A 14175-nucleotide genomic window follows, 5' to 3' on the forward strand; every position below is an offset into this window, starting at 1 on the left:
GAAAAAAGAGCTTTCTCAAGTAAGCACGCACCCCAAAGCTTCAGTGACTAATAAAAAAAATAAAAATAAAAACCCCCTTCCTCTTTTCCAAAAATTACTAACCCTTTTATCTAGCTCACTTGGACCAAAGCTACTTTATGAGAATAGAAGTCTTGAGTTCAAGTCTTTCTTTTTGTTAAGCTAATTAGATTAAGTTTGGAAAGGGGGCAGATTTTTTTTAAAATATAACATTATCATTCATTTCCGCACATTCCCGCACTTCGTCGGCATCTTCAACAACTTTTCTTCAAAAAGCCATAACTTCTTCATCCGGAAGCCGTTTTCAGAGCCGTTTTTTTTAAACAGCCTAATTTTTCGAGATCTTTCCATTGGAACACTTAGTTTCAGCATCTATAGATGCAGTTTCTGTTAAAATGGAAAGTCCATGCCAAGATATTCTTGACAGCACCAACTACTTCCAATGGTGGTCCTACATTGTGGATTTACTTAGAAGTAACGGTCTTTACAGAATAGCCTCAGGCCAAGAAACCAAACCGAAAGATGAAAACAAGGCAGCCAAATGGGAAAATAGGCAAGATCAAGCATGTGGGTTGATAGGGATGTCTATTTCTCCAGACCTTAGATTCCATATCGCAAAATTTGATACTCCTAATGAAGCAATGAAACAAATCACTAAATTTTTTGAATTAAAAATGAACTTAGAGCCCATCAACTCGAAAATGAGTTACTTACATTGGACTCCAATAATTTTTCTTCCATTGAAGATTTTTTGTCCAAGTTCAAGACCCTTAGACTTCTCTTGGAAGGTGTTAAGGTTAAGAAAGAAGATGGTAACCTTATCTATTCCATTCTTACTAAGTTGGGACTAGCCTACTCTGGGTTTGTTTCCACCTTCCATTCTACAAGAGAAGCCTTCATTTCTCAAGGACAAGACTACAAGTCCCCTTTCTTTGATGCCTTTTGTGATTCTTTAATAAGAGAACAAGAAAAACTCTTACATCTTGGTCTTCTTAATCTTGGAAACTCTTCTAAGAAAGCCTTAGCCGCCCAGCAGCAACCAAATTTAAAGAATCCTAAGAAGTTGTATCCTAAAAAGAATGGTCCTAAACCAAACAAGGGTCCTAAGCCATTTCAATCTCAAAATGAAAAATCATTTCAACAAAATGATAAGGCAAATAAAAACAAAGGGAAGAAGATTGATAGACATTGCCACTTTCATAATCGAGATGGCCACTTAGAATCCAAATGCTTTAAGAAGATGGAAGCCTTGGAAGCAGCAATGAAGAAGCATAACATCCATTTGGAGCACTCAACAACTTCAACTTCATCTTCAGGAATAGCACTTTCCGCATGTGGTTTTCAAGCATCTCGGTCTGGATATGCACTAAATGTATCTTCTTCTTCTCATTCTCATGAGTGGCTCATTGATTCTGGAGCTTCTTATCACATGGCCAAAAACAAAGCCATGTTTTCTTCTTTCAATGATTGTAACAATGGTGAATTCAATGATGTATTATGTGTTCCAACCTTATCCTGCAACCTTCTATCTGTATATCAGATAACTCATTCAGGTGAAGGTAAAATCGTTGAATTTTCACCTCACGATGTTGTAATTAAGGACCTAAGAGATCCTAGACAGAGTTTAGCTACTGGCATTGCCGATGATTCTACAAGGTTGTATAAGTTTAACAACTTTGGGTCATCAAATCTTCCCTCGGTATTTGTTGCTCATAATGATGAAGTGAGCAAACTTTGGCATGAGCGATTTGGTCACTTAAACTATCGCTCCCTTCAGAATCTATGTAAAGAAAATATAGTGACAAGTCTTCCAATGGTATCTTGCAGAGATGGTGTTTGCTCCGGATGTGTACTCAGAAAACATCATCGGGATAGTTTTGAAAAACGTGCCTCTTGGCACGCCTCAGCCCCTTTACAGCTTGTGCATAGTGATTTATGTGGTCCACTTCCAGTTGTTTCATTCTATGGCTACAAGTATTTCTTAACTTTCATTGATGATTTCTCCAGACGCACTTGACTATACTTCTTAAAACTCAAGAGTGAAGTATTTAACATGTTCTTGGCCTTTAAGGCCTTTGTTGAAAAACAATCTGGACATCAAATTCTTAAGCTAAGATCTGATAATGGCGAAGAATATGTTAACAACAAATTCATCAACTTTTGCACTGAGAATGGAATTCAAATGCAACATACTGTTCCATATACTCCACAACAAAATGGTGTAGCTGAGAGGAAGAATCGCACCTTAAAGGAAATGGCTAATTGTATGCTTCAGTCTAAAGGACTTAGTCTTAATTTTTGGGAAGAAGCAATTAACTGTGCAAATTACATAATAAATCGCACTCCTACTAAGGTTTTAAAGAATATCACTCCAAAAGAAGCATGGAGCTCAATTAAACCAAATGTAAGTCACTTTCGTGTTTTTGGAAGTGAAGCATGGGCCCATATTCCAAATGAGAAACATAAAGCTTTAGAACCTAAGAGTGAAAAATGTTATTTTGTTGGATATATACAGGCTTATTCCACTTAAGTCCAAAAATGTTATCATTAGAAGAGATGTAAAGTTTGCTGAAAATATATTGGCCTACGAGCCTAGTTTGGCGGATCTGCCACCTCTCTCTATCCCTTCTACTTCTGAAAATATTTCTTCTTCAGATGATGACAGCAAGGATGACAATCCTCCCCCACCTTCTTAGGATCCTCCTTCAACTCCTCAGCTTCCAAAATGGGTTTGTGCTACTCGGGATGCAGCAAGTGCTCTTGCCGGTGATCCTACAAATCAGCGACGTACACGTTCTCAGTTCGATAGACCCTCTTCTTTACTAGCTCAAGCTTCAGCTAATTATGATCCTAACACCTTTGTAGAAGCTTCAAGCCATCCAGATTGGGACATAGCTATGAATGAAGAATATCGTTCATTATTGGCAAATGATACATGGGACCTTGTTCTCCTTCCAAAGGGACGAAAACTTGTTAGATGCAAATGGGTTTACAGAACCAAGTATGGACCAGATGGAAAAGTTGATAAACATAAAGCTCGTCTTGTTGCTAAGGGTTTTTCACAAGTTGAAGGCATTGACTATACTGAAACCTTCTCCTTTGTTGCCAAAATGAACTCTATCTGCCTTGTTCTTTCCCTGGTTGCCTCTTTCAAATGGGAAGTCCATCAGATGGATGTTAAATCTGCCTTCTTGCATGGGGAGTTGCATGAAAAAATCTATATGGAACAACCTACTAGCTTTATACAAACAGACTCCATCCTTGTATGTCGGCTTAAGAAATCCCTTTATGGTCTCAAGCAAGCCTCTCGGGCTTGGTATGCCAAAATGGATAGCTTTCTTTTAGAAACTGGATTTTCTAGGTGTCATTCTGACAATACTATCTACACCAAGAAAGTGGTCAAGTCTCTTATCATTCTTGCTCTTTATGTTGATGATCTTATCCTTACTGGTAGTGATCCCAACCTTATAAACCATGTGAAGTCCAGCCTTAAAAAGAAGTTTGAAATGACAGACTTAGGACACTTGCATTATTTTCTTGGTCTTCAAGTCTTGCAATCCAAGGAAGGTATTTCCCTTTCCCAGTCCAAGTATGCATGTGATCTTCTATGCCATTTTCACATGGAAGACTGTAAGCCAACCCCTTCTCCCTTTCAGTCTGGAGCCAAACTTTCAGTCACTTGTACTTCCCCTGAAGTTGATGCTACCTTATACCGTCAACTTGTAGGAAAACTTTTGTATCTGACCCATACTCGTCCTAACCTTTCCTTTGTTGTTGGCCTTATTACTCGGTTTATGCAAAACCCACATGAAAGTCATTGGAAAGCAGCTAAAAGAATACTTCGTTATGTTCGAGGTACAGTTCAGTTTGGGATTCATTACAGTGCAGAAGCATCTCCTCTATTGGTTGGTTTCACTGATTCTGATTGGGCTGGTGACCCTGATGATCGGAAGTCTACTGCAGGTTATGTGTTCACTCTTGGTTCAGGACCTATTACATGGGCTTGCAAGAAACAAAGTGCCATTTCTCTTTCTTCAGCAGAAGCAGAGTATCGTGGTGTCATAGAAGCTAGTAAGGAAGCCATGTGGCTTCATCAGATCCTGTCAAAGTTTGGCTTTCAGCAGCAGCATCCGACTACACTTTGGTGTGATAATCAAAGTGCCATTCAACTATGCAAAGATCCAGTCCAACATCAGCGCAGCAAACACATTGAACTACACATGCACTTCATCAGAAAGCTCATTCACGACCATGTTCTTGAAGTGCAATATTGTTCAACAGATGATCAAGTTGCAGACATCTTTACAAAGGCTCTCACAGAGGCGAAGTTTACTAAACTTCGATTTATGGTTGGAGTTCATAAAGTTGTCACTAAAGGGGGTGTTGTCGCGCAGATTGGCACGACAACGCTCGGACCGGGGGCTGTCACTCTGATCCCCGATCCCTCCGTTTAAGCCTGTCTCCCGCGGCTAAGGGGGGTAGACCCTGCGAGATAGATGTGACCAACTGTCGACCAGTTGGTTGGGAGACACGAGATACGAAAAAAAAGCACGCGATGATTTGGTTAATTTAGCAGACCAGTGCCTTGTGGAGTTAGTGTTTAAATGATTACTTTTTAAATGATATAGAAACATGGACCATGAACAGCAATCAGCTAAATCACAATGCTCTTAGAATGATGAAAACGATATCCAGCAACTGAAAATTTAAAAAAAAGATGAATGTTTCAAACCACCACGAGTTATAAACCATTAACCAGATATCCTATTCGTATCCCAACTTGAAGATTCCAAATCTCAACATGAAAGATATATCGTGAAAACCACTGAATCTGGCAAAATAATATTTCCGCAATTTTTTAAATCCTCCTTTTTTTTTTTTTTTTTTTTTATAATTTTTTTTTTTTATATTTAAAAAAAAAAAAAAAAAAATCTAACAAAAATCTAAAAATATAAAAAACAAAATGAAAACTAATTAAAATTATATTAAAATCCTAAATCTAAAGTGTAAAGTTAATCTAAAATTAAAAAATCAAAATCCTAAAAATAACAATTAAAAAAACTGAATGCCACTTTTTAATTTTTATTTTTTATTTTTTATAACCAAACTCAAACCAAAAGTAAAATATCATTAAAAATCTAATTGAAATCTAAGATACGTAACTAACCTGAACCCAAAAAAAATAAAGAAAACTAAATTAAAATTTAACCTATAATCTATGCTAACCTATAATTAAAAGATCTAAAATCTAAATCCTAATTCAAAAGGGGAAATCGCATTTTTTTTTTTTTATATGATTTAAAAGAAATAAAACTTAAATTAAAGTATTAAGATTTAAAACTTTAAATCTAAACATAACCCAAAACCCTAACATGCAAAGCCTACCGTAAAATGTATGAAAAATAAAACCACGAAGGAATGAGAAAACGGCGGAATGCAATGAGACGGGCTCAGGAAAAATGGATGCGGACTGCAACAACAAGCCAAGCCACGGATTTAGGAGAATTCATGAATGCCAAAGATCGACGCAACAGTCTCACTCATACAATGACCACAAACAAGCTCGATTTATCTGTTATGAAAACGATGACGGTTTCAAGACGTGATGGCCTGCGACCTTACCAGATTACCGTCAGCGTGAATGAGGATTAACGTATCTGGGCGATTTACCTAAACCACAGATCAAATCCATACCAGTTGCCGGCGTGAGTAGGATTTGATGCCCACGCAAGTTCCTTCAAAGAAAACGATGCCTGTAAAGATCAAGAGTTCGATGATGAAGACGCAGAACACCACTTGACTTACACAATCTCGCTAAAAATTTTGTTGAATAAACCTGGGCTCATAAAAGATGAATCGGGATTTCTGCAGGTGACGACGTGGGAATGTAAGTCTGCCGACAGCATGAAAGGGAGGAAGAGGTCGATGTGAGGCGGTGAGAGCAGCTGCGGAATAACAAATGACAAATCGATAGCAGGCAGAGGGGTCATGCGTATGGCAGAAACTGAGTGGGAAAGAATGCAGGTATACTGTGGATGGAGATAGGACGACAGATCTTGCTGCAGGCTGGAAGAATGAAGCCACAGGATTTCTGGAGCTTATTTCACGCTGGCCACCGGATATTAAAGTTGTTGTGCATGAATCGAAGATGCGTTTTCCAGTTCCAGTCGGCCGACAAATGAAACTTATGCAGATTTTCGATGGACAGAAGGGGCATGCGGCCTGCTAACATATAACCTCTGGGCTTTTAATGATTGCAGAAGATTGACGTGGATTATGAAATGTTGGAGCTGCTGGCGGATCTCTGTGTGTTTGTGCATGTATAAACCAGCAAACCAGAAAATGCCTTTCGTTAGAATCTGTTGCTTATGCACAGTGTGACAGCGTATAAACCTTGACGGCAGTGCTGCAAAAAACGACAAAACCCAAATCAAAACTGCATAAAGCAAAATCTAAAACCCTAGAACAGAAAAAATTTAAACCCTAAGACAGCTAATAAATTTACAGATTTGGCCCCTTCACAGCCAGATTTAGCGATAAGAACAGGAAAATTTTAAAGAAAAGAAATTTCAGATTGTCACTGTGAAAAAACTTCAGAAATTCTCTCATGCAGAACAGAAAATAAAACCGAATGATAGACCCAAGATCAAATCCACTGGGCTCAGCAAAAAAATGCTTGTGGGAGTTGGCTGGTTCAGCCGAGAACTTCCCCTAACGCCCACCAAATCTTCTTCAGCAAGGGTTTTTCTGCACAGCTCAGAAACAACCATCAGTAAAGAGGGCAAGAATGCTGCTAGATCTCAGGAAGTAATGGAGATACCTGCCATTACTTCAGAAACCCTAACAGCACCCAAGCCCTAGCAAGTGAGCAAGATACTTGTACCCACAATACTCTACAAAAGCTATTATTAACAGCTGAAAATAACATATGCAGAAAATCAAAACAATCTCACAGCATTTCAAGAGAGTAACACCAGCAAGATATGGACCCCAAAGTCTTCTTTATTAACCAGAAACAAATTTACAAGAGAGCTTCTTCAGTCTTTGACTCACAGATCGAATGACTTGAAATGACCCACTAAGACCCTATATAAAGGAAATGATCCTAACAGCTAGTTCAGTGATCCATGTAGAAATGATCTCAACCGCTGATGAGGATCAAGACATCTCTTGATCTCATCCGTCGATTTATTAACTTAAAATATTATTATTTTATTAGTTAGGGTTTTTGCTTCATTTTTTTTTAATTTTTTAATTTTTTATTATTTTTATTCATTTTTTAATTTTTTAATTCATTTTAAAATGGATCACTGAACTAAGCCGTTGGAAACATCACCTAAGACCTAGGACCTAGGACTCATGAGGGGATTTACAACTTTTTCAACCCTCAAGACACATTTCATCATGATTTTTACAATTTACATCTCAAAGGGATGAACCCATTTAATACAGACCCTCACAATACACCCAGTTCTGCGACACAACGATAATCTAGCAGATCAACACACTAGGATTCTCCTAAAGTTCTAATGACAAAATCAATCCCGGCTTTGGGGTCAGGTTTGAAGGAAAACTCTGCCGATCCGTGGATCGGTGAGACAAAAAACCTTCCGGGACGTAGATTATCATCAGAAAGTTAGGTCCACCTAGGCAAATTACATACATGACTCATGTCTGCTAAGATTATTTACAATTAATACATGCAGACTGGGTTTAAAATCAAAAAGATCAAGCTGCTGATGATGGCAGGATGGCATGGACATGCTGATCAGGTGCTGCTTCTTTCTGTCAAGAAAAACGGGGTGCACTGCATGGGTAGTTGACCAGTAGGGGTCAACATCTGGCTCTACTTGGGGACACGTTGCTGCTTGCAGGAATGTGAGAATCCAGAATCTGCATCCATACAACACAAAAATAAGTAGCGTCCATCCAAAAATCAGCATATACGTTAAGCACAATAAAGATAAAAGCTCTTCATTTATTAACTATCTAAAACAGAAACGAAGATGCGGAAAAAACAAGGAGTAGGGTTAGAAATACGATACAAAGGATGCCCTACGGCATCAGATGTTTTCAATATAGTGCATACTGAGCATTTGCCTGCTTTCAGGCAAATCTGTGGGCTGCTTGTCGGATGTGCCATGTCCAATTTTGCATATGGTAGGACTTTTTCCTATCCGAAAATCAAGCTGCTCACGGCCGTCTGATGTATCAAATCTTTGTCTCATCTTCTTTCTCTTACGCTTTTTCTTTTTGGCAGGTTGAATTACTGATGACCTGGTACTTTCTGTTTCAAAGCTATCAGATGAAGTATGTAAGATATGCATGCTATGTCTTTCTTCATCTTGCATCTGATCTCTATCATTCTTAAGTCTGTCTGGATCACCCTCAATCAACCGTCTTTCAATCGAATCAACAACCTCCCAATAATAAGATGAATCTTGTTGCAGCAAATGAGAAGGCCCCTGATCTGTTGATGTTTGCTGGTTTCTCTTATCTTCCAATTGCTGAAACCTTTGAACTTGTATTCTAATGGCATCCATCTGACTAGAATGTTGAACCTTTATATCATTGATTTGTCTGGCATGGTGTTCTTGCATGTCTTTTATTACTTTAACATTCTTTTCCTTTATGTCCATCAAGCAATGCTGTATAAAATTTATTTCTTCTTTATGGTTTGCTTGCATGTCAGCCACTTGATTATTATGGTTGAACGTCATGATGGTCATTTCCTCATCCATGGTTAATAGCTTGTTTTGCATAGAGTCAATTTCCCTATCATGATCAGCTTTCATGGTCACCATATTTTCCTCTAAGATCGACAACCTGCTTTGCATGATTCTAATTTCTGTTTCATAATTAGTTTTTATGACCTCAATTTCCTTAGCATGCTGGTTTTGCGTGACCTCAATCTCTCTATTACGTTTCTCCAGGTGAGTGCATAAAGTTTTCACATCATTGACATAATTAGTTTGATTGATTTCCATATTTCTTACCAGCATCATTAGATCTCGTATAATTTGCTTTTGCTCTTCTTTTTCATTGTCATTTGTCCCTGATTTTTCACTATCATGAACTTGATCTGCAATATTTTCGGTGGATGACACATTTTGACATGAAGAATCGTCCTGGGATCTTTCAGCTGGACCTCCTATCAAATTACTTACATTCTGTTGCACAATTTTGGAGGAAGAAGGCAAGCTGTTTGGATAACCATATCTATCTTCAAAAGCATTGATAATATCAACCAAAGAAGAGAAAGAATCCTTAGGAAAATTGTTAAACCAATTCAAAGCATCATCTTCTAAAGAAAGGACAAATAGACGCATTTTGATATCACCATGATGAAACTGAGGGGGTCTGCAATATATGATCATGAAGCGAATAAACAAGTCAATATGCCTTTTAGCAGCGATTGGATCACCATCTGAAAAAATAGGCAATTCAGGAAGGGCCTCCTCCGGAAAATCATGGAGACGGTGAGTAAAACGACATGGTTTAAACGAATAATCCATGATGAACAATAAGGGATGATAGAACTAGATCTTTGCTCAAGAAAATCAAAAGATGAAAGAAGTGGAGTCGCCACTTGAACAACAAATCTGATTCTAAGATCCGAGAAGCAATCAACAAACAGATATGCGGTAGGCTTCTTGTCTGGGAAAAATAAGAAAAATGGAGTCGCCACCCAAACAGGAAACAAACCCAAGAGGTACTGCTGATACGTGATGAAAAGATGCAAAATATTGAATCTGCCGGCTCAAACGAATGATAGAAAGATAAGTGATGAATGATTAAAAGTCGTTGAAACACCAAGGACAGAAAAACTCTATCCCCGGCAACGGCGCCAAAAATGTTGTCGCGCAGATTGGCACGACAACGCTCGGACCGGGGGCTGTCACTCTGATCCCCGATCCCTCCGTTTAAGCCTGTCTCCCGCGGCTAAGGGGGGTAGACCCTGCGAGATAGATGTGACCAACTGTCGACCAGTTGGTTGGGAGACACGAGATACGAAAAAAAAGCACGCGATGATTTGGTTAATTTAGCAGACCAGTGCCTTGTGGAGTTAGTGTTTAAATGATTACTTTTTAAATAATATAGAAACATGGACCATGAACAGCAATCAGCTAAATCACAATGCTCTTAGAATGATGAAAACGATATCCAGCAACTGAAAATTTAAAAAAAAGATGAATGTTTCAAACCACCACGAGTTATAAACCATTAACCAGATATCCTATTCGTATCCCAACTTGAAGATTCCAAATCTCAACATGAAAGATATATCGTGAAAACCACTGAATCTGGCAAAATAATATTTCCGCAATTTTTTAAATCCTCCTTTTTTTTTTTTTTTTTTTTTTTTTTTTTAAAAAAAAAAAAAAAAAATATCTAACAAAAATCTAAAAATATAAAAAACAAAATGAAAACTAATTAAAATTATATTAAAATCCTAAATCTAAAGTGTAAAGTTAATCTAAAATTAAAAAATCAAAATCCTAAAAATAACAATTAAAAAAACTGAATGCCACTTTTTAATTTTTATTTTTTATTTTTTATAACCAAACTCAAACCAAAAGTAAAATATCATTAAAAATCTAATTGAAATCTAAGATACGTAACTAACCTGAACCCAAAAAAAATAAAGAAAACTAAATTAAAATTTAACCTATAATCTATGCTAACCTATAATTAAAAGATCTAAAATCTAAATCCTAATTCAAAAGGGGAAATCGCATTTTTTTTTTTTTTTATATGATTTAAAAGAAATAAAACTTAAATTAAAGTATTAAGATTTAAAACTTTAAATCTAAACATAACCCAAAACCCTAACATGCAAAGCCTACCGTAAAATGTATGAAAAATAAAACCACGAAGGAATGAGAAAACGGCGGAATGCAATGAGACGGGCTCAGGAAAAATGGATGCGGACTGCAACAACAAGCCAAGCCACGGATTTAGGAGAATTCATGAATGCCAAAGATCGACGCAACAGTCTCACTCATACAATGACCACAAACAAGCTCGATTTATCTGTTATGAAAACGATGACGGTTTCAAGACGTGATGGCCTGCGACCTTACCAGATTACCGTCAGCGTGAATGAGGATTAACATATCTGGGCGATTTACCTGAACCACAGATCAAATCCATACCAGTTGCCGGCGTGAGTAGGATTTGATGCCCACGCAAGTGCCTTCAAAGAAAACGATGCCTGTAAAGATCAAGAGTTCGATGATGAAGACGCAGAACACCACTTGACTTACACAATCTCGCTAAAAATTTTGTTGAATAAACCTGGGCTCATAAAAGATGAATCGGGATTTCTGCAGGTGACGGCGTGGGAATGTAAGTCTGCCGACAGCATGAAAGGGAGGAAGAGGTCGATGTGAGGCGGTGAGAGCAGCTGCGGAATAACAAATGACAAATCGATAGCAGGCAGAGGGGTCATGCGTATGGCAGAAACTGAGTGGGAAAGAATGCAGGTATACTGTGGATGGAGATAGGACGACAGATCTTGCTGCAGGCTGGAAGAATGAAGCCACAGGATTTCTGGAGCTTATTTCACGCTGGCCACCGGATATTAAAGTTGCTGTGCATGAATCGAAGATGCGTTTTCCAGTTCCAGTCGGCCGACAAATGAAACTTATGCAGATTTTCGATGGACAGAAGGGGCATGCGGCCTGCTAACATATAACCTCTGGGCTTTTAACGATTGCAGAAGATTGACGTGGATTATGAAATGTTGGAGCTGCTGGCGGATCTCTGTGTGTTTGTGCATGTATAAACCAGCAAACCAGAAAATGCCTTTCGTTAGAATCTGTTGCTTATGCACAGTGTGACAGCGTATAAACCTTGACGGCAGTGCTGCAAAAAACGACAAAACCCAAATCAAAACTGCATAAAGCAAAATCTAAAACCCTAGAACAGAAAAAATTTAAACCCTAAGACAGCTAATAAATTTACAGATTTGGCCCCTTCACAGCCAGATTTAGCGATAAGAACAGGAAAATTTTAAAGAAAAGAAATTTCAGATTGTCACTGTGAAAAAACTTCAGAAATTCTCTCATGCAGATCAGAAAATAAAACCGAATGATAGACCCAAGATCAAATCCACTGGGCTCAGCAAAAAAATGCTTGTGGGAGTTGGCTGGTTCAGCCGAGAACTTCCCCTAACGCCCACCAAATCTTCTTCAGCAAGGGTTTTTCTGCACAGCTCAGAAACAACCATCAGTAAAGAGGGCAAGAATGCTGCTAGATCTCAGGAAGTAATGGAGATACATGCCATTACTTCAGAAACCCTAACAGCACCCAAGCCCTAGCAAGTGAGCAAGATACCTGTACCCTCAATACTCTACAAACGCTATTATTAACAGCTGAAAATAACATATGCAGAAAATCAAAACAATCTCACAGCATTTCAAGAGAGTAACACCAGCAAGATATGGACCTCAAAGTCTTCTTTATTAACCAGAAACAAATTTATAAGAGAGCTTCTTCAGTCTTTGACTCACAGATCGAATGACTTGAAATGACCCACTAAGACCCTATATAAAGGAAATGATCCTAACAGCTAGTTCAGTGATCCATGTAGAAATGATCTCAACCGCTGATGAGGATCAAGACATCTCTTGATCTCATCCGTCGATTTATTAACTTAAAATATTATTATTTTATTAGTTAGGGTTTTTGCTTCATTTTTTTTTTAATTTTTTAATTTTTTATTATTTTTATTCATTTTTTAATTTTTTAATTCATTTTAAAATGGATCACTGAACTAAGCCGTTGGAAACATCACCTAAGACCTAGGACCTAGGACTCATGAGGGGATTTACAACTTTTTCAACCCTCAAGACACATTTCATCATGATTTTTACAATTTACATCTCAAAGGGATGAACCCATTTAATACAGACCCTCACAATACACCCAGTTCTGCGACACAACGATAATCTAGCAGATCAACACACTAGGATTCTCCTAAAGTTCTAATGACAAAATCAATCCCGGCTTTGGGGTCAGGTTTGAAAGAAAACTCTGCCGATCCGTGGATCGGTGAGACAAAAAACCTTCCGGGACGTAGATTATCATCAGAAAGTTAGGTCCACCTAGGCAAATTACATACATGACTCATGTCTGCTAAGATTATTTACAATTAATACATGCAGACTGGGTTTAAAATCAAAAAGATCAAGCTGCTGATGATGGCAGGATGGCATGGACATGCTGATCAGGTGCTGCTTCTTTCTGTCAAGAAAAACGGGGTGCACTGCATGGGTAGTTGACCAGTAGGGGTCAACAGGGGGTATAGGCTCTAATGCCTCCTTCCTTCTCCTATTGTGTCATATTTGTACATCCTTGAATCCTATCCCAAGTTGTTCTTAAGGGGGATGTTAGGATATTCCGACACATAGGAAATAGTTAAGTATAACTTGGTCTAGTGTAGAGTTAGGTAAAGTGTGTTTCTTTACTATGTACTTTTGTAACTTACAATCCGACGATCACGATATGTAGTGATCCGATGGTTCATTCTCTCCTCAGTATTACCGACACTTGATCTGTGGCTTAACACCCGATTGGTCCATGATCTCTATTTAAAGAGCATGGAGGGTCATTTGTAGGGTAACCGTTCATGAGAGAAGCTTATGTAAATTTTCATTCTTTTATTAATAAATTGCCTGAAGTGGCCGCGTTGGCTCAGGTCGTGGACTGTTTCCCTCTTTGAGGGTTTTAACCAAGTCAACAATACTGGTTTATTGATCTGTGATTTGTTTGTGAGCGGTGTCCTTTGGTGTTCTGTCTGAGGAACTTACCCTGTAAATTCCTACAATAAAGCAACGAAGATATCCTTCCAAACATTTGTTTACTATCTCAGTTTGCCCATCAGGTTGAGGATGATAAGATGAGCTATGAGCTAACTGAGTACCAAGCCAAGAAAATAATTTTGTCCAAAAATTTAGGGTGAAAATGGGATCTCTGTCGCTTACAATAATCTTTGGGTTTCCATGTAGCTTTTGAATTGTTTCCATAAATGCAGTAGAAATTGTATTGGCTTTAAATAGATGAGATAATGCACAAAAGTGTGCATACTTGGTAAGTCTGTCAACTACCACCATGATGACACTCTTTCCTTCCGACTTGGGTAACCCTATGATC

Source organism: Pinus tabuliformis, chromosome 9 (genome assembly GCF_031772625.1).
Source record: "Pinus tabuliformis cultivar Carrire ecotype Pingquan chromosome 9, CPIR1, whole genome shotgun sequence".
Classification (NCBI taxonomy): domain Eukaryota; kingdom Viridiplantae; phylum Streptophyta; class Pinopsida; order Pinales; family Pinaceae; genus Pinus; species Pinus tabuliformis.